This window comes from Pyxicephalus adspersus, chromosome 1 (genome assembly GCF_032062135.1).
Source record: "Pyxicephalus adspersus chromosome 1, UCB_Pads_2.0, whole genome shotgun sequence".
In the NCBI taxonomy this organism is placed as follows: Eukaryota; Metazoa; Chordata; class Amphibia; order Anura; family Pyxicephalidae; genus Pyxicephalus; species Pyxicephalus adspersus.
The window spans coordinates 24921077-24930148 of record NC_092858.1 but is presented as its reverse complement, the minus strand read 5'-3'; positions in this window follow the sequence as shown (position 1 = coordinate 24930148).

The window sequence follows — 9072 nt, the reverse complement described above, 5'->3', positions numbered from 1 at the left end:
AACGGTGCATTAGTCTGTCATCGAATTTGACAGCTGCTATACATAAAATAGGCTGCTCTACAGGGAAGAAGGCACCAGGAGCAAGCTATAGCTTTATTGCTGCCTGACACATACGTAGCTATATGTACATTCACGTGTTCACACATTCCCAACCACTTCTTAAAATAATCCTTAAAAAGATAACTAATGCAGCCACCCCATCTAAGGTCTAGTAAACTATTCTACATTAGATACAAAATACATGTCAAAGCAGAACTCCAGCTTTTAACCCCAAGGTTCTTAACCGTTTGTCAGTTTTTAGGTTAACACAGACTGAAACATGCTAATATATTTTGTGCAGCTGAAAAAAAAACTCTCCCATTTAGGGGTTATTCACATTACAAACAAGCATTTTGCAGCTTTTTAACGTACAGGTATGGTACTTGCTCTAAGATTTTAATTGGGGCTGTTTACAAAAATGTTCATGGACATTTCTAAAATCTGCTGTAGTGTTTTGATGGCATTTTAGTGTTTTTACTTAATAATGTTCATTAGGTTGTTTTAACCCATTGTGCTGCACCAAATGAAGGCCAAATTAGAAAAAACTTTTTGTATAGACTCAGCATTGTTGTTCAGGCCAGCACTTGCCAACCTTTCAGACCTCACGCAACACTAAATTCATAACTTTAAATCTGAGTTTTTTAAAAAGGATAAATACATTTGTAAAATAATGATCTTCCTAACAGTGCCTGACAAGGACTGTGGAGGCTCTGATTCATTGATCAGCTCACGATTAAGTGAAGTATTACTATTGTTACTATGATCATTAGTTGTATTATATTTGGTATTACTAAAGAAATGCTAAATATTTGTTTGCTTGTTCTCACTCATTATGGGTTTATTTCATTCTAATCTAAGACCAAACAAGAAATTATAGTTATCAAAGTCTAACTATGTGATGCCATCCAAAATATATGACGGTTATACAAAATACACAGTTAAGATCACACTTACCTAAAAGAGCATCTGAGAAATAAACAAATAAAAAAAAGAAATAAACAGTTTTCGCGTAGCGGGATGACTGTTGTAATGGTCGACCCAATAGTGAAGTGTACGGTTGCTTCCTACAACTTGGAATTACACTAACGTCACGCTGCGCCTCCCTTGTTTTTCTGTCTCTAGTACAGTTCGTGAATTTAGTGCAATATTAAGGTAAAAATTGTCATTCAGAATTTAAGAATTTATTAGAACATTATTTTTGTTTTATTATTAATAAAACATAAAAATTACAAATAATGTCTACATTTTTCAGTGGACTACAAAAATTTTCTAACGGATATGTTCTAATTTTTTCTAAAAGTACAGATTAGGTGTGCTATTGGATGTATGCATATGCAGCCTGCTTTATATTCATTGTTGTGTTTAAATTATTTAAGTCAGCAGTCACCAACCTTTTGGACCTCGCGGACCACTAAATTCATAATTTTAAATCCAGTGGACCAATATTATGATTTTTTTTAAAAAAGATAACTACATTTGTAAAATAATGATCTTCCTAATGGTGCCTGACAAGGACGATGGAGACTCTGATTCATTGATCAGCTCACTGTTAAGTGAAGTATTACTATTGTTACTAGTATCATTAGTTGTATTATCTTTAATATTACTGAAGAAATGCAAAATATTTGTTTGCTTTTCTTACTCATTATGGGTTTATACCATTCGAATTTAAACAAGAAATGATAGTTATTAAAGTCAAACTTTTTGATGCCATTAAATATAACAGTTCAAGTAAATACACAGTTAGGGTCATACTTACCTAAAAGAGCACTCGAGAAATAAACAAATAAAATAAAACAATCTGATGAGATTTGGCGGAGCGGGGTGACAGTTGTAATGGTGGAAACAATACTGAAGCGTACGGCTCGGTAACGGTTGCCTCATACATCTTAATATTACACTGACATCACGCTGCGCCTCCCTTGTTTTTCTGTATCTAGTACAGTTCGTGAGTTTAGTGCAATATAAAGGCAAAAACTGTCATTCAGAATATAAGAATTTATTAGAATATTATTTTTGTTTTATTATTGATGAAACATAAAAATTGCAAATAATGTCCAAATTTTTCTGTGGACCACCAGAGGTCCACAACCCCTGTTTGGCAACGGCTGATAAAAGTAAGCATAGAAATAATTTTTAAAACATTAACCCCTTTCCCTCCAAAATCTGTTTATTTCTATCCCACAGCATATACTCATGTGCCGTTTCTAGTAAGAAATACCCTCTTCCTTTGGCACTTGTATTTACTCACTTTTATTCCCATCAGTGTTGTTCCTGATCCTGTGACCATTATGTCAGCTCTGTTATAGTGATTACATTCAGATTGGAAGTTTAGCAAAACAGTTTGCAAATGAACTCTGATACCTTCAGACTGATGAGTTTATCTGCAGAACCATTTACAGATACTGTAACTCAAATTCAGTTTCAATGTTAAAATAACAAAGCAAACAAACAAGGTATACTAAATAAATCAATACATGCTGTAGCAAAATCACGATTTAAATACAAAATGCTCCAAGTCCTGTCCTGGGTGTCTCTGTACCCTGAATCTCACTATAGTCTTTGTTAACCACTTTCCCATACTGAAGTATTAACACAAATTTCAGATCTGGCATTATTTTGTGGTGCAATTTTCTGTCACTTTTTCTTTTGTGGAACATCACACAACATGATCAGCTATTCAAAGGTAATTTAAATTATAGGACCAGTAAATCTTCTTTCCTTTTTTTGCATTTAAATAGGGGGCATACTCAACAATCCATTTTGCAACACTGGCGAGCTTGCTATAGTTCCCCATATTTGCAAAACACACATTACTTTTTCTTTGCAGTTCTAAAAAAGTTGGCATGCATCAGATTATCCCACATGCTTCTCAATACAGAGAACATTCTGGCCATTATACACAATGGACATTAATCAAGAAGCAAACATTTGCCCATCAAAAATTCAAAACTTACCCTCTGGTAGGATGAGCTGAGGTGTAACTTGTAAACTTGAGTATCTGGAACTATTTCATTTTTACAATAGAGAGGAAGAACACATCCCTGACACAATATAGGCTTGCTGTGGACATTTATGCTGATTGGAGGTCACTTATTAATCCCTTGTATTTTATTTTAGCACCACATCCGACAGTTTAAGACATCCCATTGAATTTATCTATTCATTGTGTCACTTAGCAGTGAACATTCGTATGCCCTGCATTAACTGCATGCTAAAAAAAGAGGAAACAGCAAGCGACAGGCTGCACTTGTCTGTAATCCTCCAGTTGACAGTCCTGATGATAAGACACATGAGATAGCCAGGGTCATTACTACATGACTGGCAGATTGACACTGAACAATAACCATGGCCGACTTCCTCCATGGCTGTGGAATGATGAGGGGTTTATTTTTTAGGAAGAGGAAAAACAATGGAAACACCGAAAAAATGTTTTTGGTTTTCAACTTTAAACGTTACCAGCACTTTTACTTTATATACTTCTTAATTTTGTGATGGCTGATTTGTAATAATCCCACAGCCTCCAGAAATCAGGCTAAGAATAAGAATCATTCTAATATATTCTGGCCTTGTGGAGTTGAAGGGTGGGTGGGGTGGTTATGATGGAGAACATGGGATGTAGGTTCTCCTGATACAAATTTATAGTTCAAGGAGCAGGCTGGTGAAACAAAAACTGTCTATTTATAAACCAGTGAACCTTTGGAGAATCTTCCAGATCCATGTGTTTTATTGGCAATTGTTTCTCCACTAGGCAATATTTCCGTGAATGTCAGATTCACTGCTTTAAAATAGACCCCAAAAAGCTGTAGAGTAGTTATAGAGTAGTAAAGAGAAGTGTCACCATTCTGGATATTGTGCTGGTCATATTATTATTATTGTTGTGTTTAGCAATTCAAAACAACATTTTCCTTTGTTAGAATTTACAGACAATTGCTGCCAAAAATACACAAATTCTCTGCACAAGGTAATCCCCAGAGGAAGCAAAAACTGTGAAACGCGTCAAAATGAAAAATGAACTGAATTGACACTATTTATCTGTTGATACAATTGTATAAAAATTAAAAGATGTATGTCATGTATGTTCTTTTAACGTTTGAATAAATTTTGTTTTTACTTAATAATTGATGTTGTATATTGAATAATGATAGTGGTGCCTTAAAAGTCCAGTAAGAGTAAGAGAGAATAATTTAGTTAACTTTAGTGTGAATGTGGCACAATCTTGGCAAAGCTTGAAACCTAATCAAGACATCAAGGACTGGTAAGCTGCCATATATTACATTTTTATGTTTAGATTTAGATGTTTTAATTCAGTAAGGCAGCACAAGCTCATTGCAAATATGCAAAATGCAGTCACTCACTGAAGGCAATTATATGTTAGTTTACAATCATCAGATCAGAGATATAAAAGGTTATTTCTGATTTACAGGTTTACTATTTCTCTCTGTACAGTCTGGACCACAAAATAGTTAAAACTGCAGCATACACATTTTTCCTTACACCAAGTCAGCAAATACATGCAAACGGGTCTCACGGAGTATCATTAATTTATAATATGTACTGCAGTTTTCATGTGTCACACACACACATCACTAGGCATTGGTGTTTTACCAGCACAGCAAATACACATTTCCCAGGAAATTTTCAATTAGGAATCGGTAATAATGTGCAGACAAAATAGCATTAAATGTGCTTTGAAAAACTAATAACACATACACCAAGAAAAGTTAAATTTCCCCCTTCATACAGCAAAATATTCTATTTTCCTAAGAACATATGTAAAATGAATGTATCCTCATGATTATAAAGACACGTGAATGTATGTCATGCTTTCCTACATACACACTTCCCACTTCATTCCACAGAGGAGACCTATGAGCAGTTCCTTTTATGCTTATCTGCAATGCAGACAAACCTATCAATTTCATTTTCACTGCAAATGACCTTCTACAAGGATAAGGAAGTAGCATGCAGAATCCAAGCAGGAGTTATTCTACTAGTAAGTATTTCATGCTACATTACCTGCCGCATTTTCAGCTGATAAATAAATGATTTGCAAGGTTTATTTTAATACAACCTTGGAAATAAATGAAAAGCACAGCAGATTTCACATTGTACAAAGTGCAGTAATGCATAGCAACCAGTTATATTTCAGTATATGGAAAAAAATCAGTATAATAAAAAGTATTAGTGGTGATTGATACTGCAATTTGGACATTAGCTTGTTTAAAGGGTCAGTACTTCGCAAATGATATGCCTTATTTTTTGGGTAGATGTCCACGCATCGATGAAGATCTCTGTAATTTATTGATGAGATTTTTGCCTGTTCTGGCTTATGTGAAGCTCTACCATCATGAGCAGGAATTTTTAGACTATGTATAGACTGGCAGAAAGAATAGCAGTTCCCAGGTAGCTCCTGGCAGCTGCCATTTTGCTGGCCACTTAGCCATCCGCACTGCTGCAGTGGTTCTTAAGAACCAGACAATTTTCAGCCAGCAATACTGAACCTCTCACTGCTGTCCCGATTCATTCATGTGGGTGGCTGCAGGTAAGATGCTAAAGGTAGGACGTAGTTCAGGGGTGGGAGGAAGCATTACCTGCACCACAACTGCACCGCCAGTCTAACCATAGCCTGATTTACTTTATATTAATGCAACAGGAAGGAAACACACAAAACTCCTGGATGGACAGGAACAGAAATGGTATTTAGGATCAAGCGGTTGAAGTATCAAACACATTAAAGTCAATTTTTCAAATTAAGCCCACCTATTGAAGAATCCTTCACTTAAAATGTACCTAAGCTCAGAAACAAAAGGTAGTACTAATGAACAAAAGAATAAAGCCCTGGCTCATGTTTTTTTTAATTCAGCTCTATACTATACAGTGCATACGCCTTGTAGTGTACACCTCGGCACAGACAGAGCCAGCCACTGGAGACAATGTAATATTATATATCTTATATCATCAGTGTCAATCCAATAGCCAAAGAGGATCGCTGTCTTCTCGGAAGTCCGCCATGAAGCCAGCGGCGAAGATGGATGCACCTGGAAAAGTGTGTGCCATATTCAGCAAGTAGTCTGTGCTTATGTGCTGATTATGGGCCTGATTTATTAAAGCTCTCCAAAGCAGTAGAAGATACACTTTCATCAGTGAACCTGGGTGATGCAGCAGACTTGGAATGGATTTTTTACAAGTAATTTGTTATTGACTGTAATGTATCTTCCCCAGCCTTAGAGAGCTTTAATAATTCAGACCCTATGACGGAAGCTCAGCCACCCACCAACGGGTTTAGTTCCTCTTCCAGTAACTCATAAGTACCCTAACTCTTTTGACTTAACTAGCTATTTTAGATGCAGATGCAGCACAACCTGCAGAGAACATTTGGTACTTTAGACAAATTCTATTACTAGTACCATAATCTAATATCTTTGTGTTAAAGTAAAGCTGATGCTATCTGTATACAACATAAACAAAAGTAAGATATTATTTCATCTTTAGCATGAGCTTAGAATAGTACACAGTGTACCTAAGTGATTATATATATATATATATATTTTTTAATCCAGTATATCATTTATACATTTTTGTATAGTACTTTGCACAGTACTGTTAGTTGGTTATGCAGTATGATGTATCAGAGGTGGTAAGCTCAGATGCAGAGGAGTATCAGATCTTGGACTGAATACAAACATCTCTTCTAGTGCAAAAATAAAAAATAATATATATATATATATATATATATATATATATATATATATATGGACTGCATCATGGCTGTAGCCCTACCTGGGCAAGTATAGCATGGGAACTGAGCCTTATGCCCAGTTTCCCATATCTAGCAACAGCTTCTAGAGCACACATCGGATGGTAGGCAGCAATGTAAAACTTGTGCAGCTTTATAAATAAATCCCCAATGAACACTTGTGTTCTTTCTTTTTTCTTGTATGAAATCATCTCCCTTCAGGCCACTTTAATTGTTTGACTTTATTAGACCACATTCACTATTGGCCGCAAAACTGCTTTTCCTCATGTCCCCAAGGGTCCCTCTGGTCTTTTACAATCCTAGCAATGCTCCAAGACTGCATTTAAAGTTTTTAACATTTACTAGCTTTAAAACAGTATGATTTGCATTGGTTCAAATTCCTTTATTAATATCCAATTTTTGTGCACTTTTTACATGAATCTGGTATAGAAATGACAGTTCCACAATGCGTCTGCTATATTGGTCACACCAGGTCACAATATTATGTATTTGGGAATGTCAGTGTTCCAGTTACAGCAGTCACTGTTGATACCGTTATTGATAAATTAGTGCTGCAATAATCTTTCTACCCTCCTATATTTATAGCATAAACATGCATATATTGCTAAGCTTCACAAGCATTTAATGTAGCCACTGGACAACAGACAAACTTGGGGTGGTTGGATCTTACTGTCAATGACCACCCGCTATGTGGGGCACCTCTGCTTGTTTTATTTCAAAAGGACTGTTGAGTTTAGAGAACTCCGGCAATGATAAATTCAGTTGTGTTTCGTGTTTACTTTTAAAAAATATTCTTAAAAAATGCATTATTATTATTAGTAAGGAATTAAAAGATTTCCTAAAATAATTTTGGCTTCAGCTCATGTTTGTGCTCATGAACATCTTTTATATGACCATGACTTTTTAGGCAACCTTAATTAACTCCTGCCTAATGTTCTGTTGAACAGAAATTGCTTTTGTTTTGTTGATGATGGAGAAATTGTATTATGCTTGAATCGGATAAAAATATATATCTAAGAATGTTTTACAACTAAGTCTTTGCCTTAGGGAAAATTCCTCCTGAAAGCCAACTTAAAACCACCTGTCAAATTAAAACCTGAGCAAACATCTTCCTTGGTACAAGGTTTAATTTTTCATGTGCTCATGGCCTAAATTTCACACTGCGTAACGTATAATGTGCCTGGGAACCGTACCTCTATTTTACCATTGAATACAACATTATTTTCTACCTTGTAGAATGTGTACATTGCCTAGGGCATTACTGCTATAAAATGTGTTATTCTACTCCCATGCTAATTAAATAAAAGAAAAGAACTTATTCGGTATAGACTGATGAATGATGAGGTAGCTTGTGTCTAACGATGCCGTGTATCTTTTAAGAATATTTCCTTTTATTTCAAAAATCATAAGAACCCATGATGTATGGAACATTATTTATCACTTTATTTGTACTTTCTTTACTCTTAAATTTTCTGAATACTTTTTTTTTTCAAAATCTTCTTTAAGCAATCTATTTTCTGCTATTCTTCGAAGCTTAATGAAAGTTTAAGCCACATGCTGAGACACTTCCTCCTCTTTGCTCTTCACTCCTTCTTGATCTCTTTTCATTTCCCAGCATACAAGCCGAATTCTATTCTCTTCAAAGAAATCAAGATTACCGTCTTGATTACCACATAGCATGCGTTCACTTTAAACACACAAATCTGGAAATGAAGCTTTCCTCAACATGATTAAAGAATACTTGTAGGTTTACCAGGTTCCCAAAGCTGGTCCCAATGTTAGTATATGAAAAAAGTAGACAACATTACCTATAAGGTCCTTCAGAGGTACAGACCCTTATCAGTGGTCTAAATACGTTGTAATTAATTAAAAATAATAGTCAATATCTAAATGCTATTCTTGAGAATCTCCAGTGCAAGGGGTTAGAAGCCCATTATTCTCTTAGCTGAATCACATTCACCATTGAGGAATAAGATGGGAACAGGGGGACTGTGTCTATTCATCCTGAATTGCTTTTTAGGTACTCACCACATACAAAGAGAAAGAGGCAACAAGACAATAAATAATTATTTGACTTTGTGATATAACTAGTTAAGAATAAACTGTAGGAAAATGATAGATTGGCAAATTATGAGACAAGATTCAATTAAAACCCAATCTATGTAATATAAAATGTATGCTGGTAGCACTGTTTTAAAACTAACATTAATCTATGGGAAAATGTGTTAATACAAAGCTTTTGGATTGTGTATGAATAAAATTGTATGCAGAAA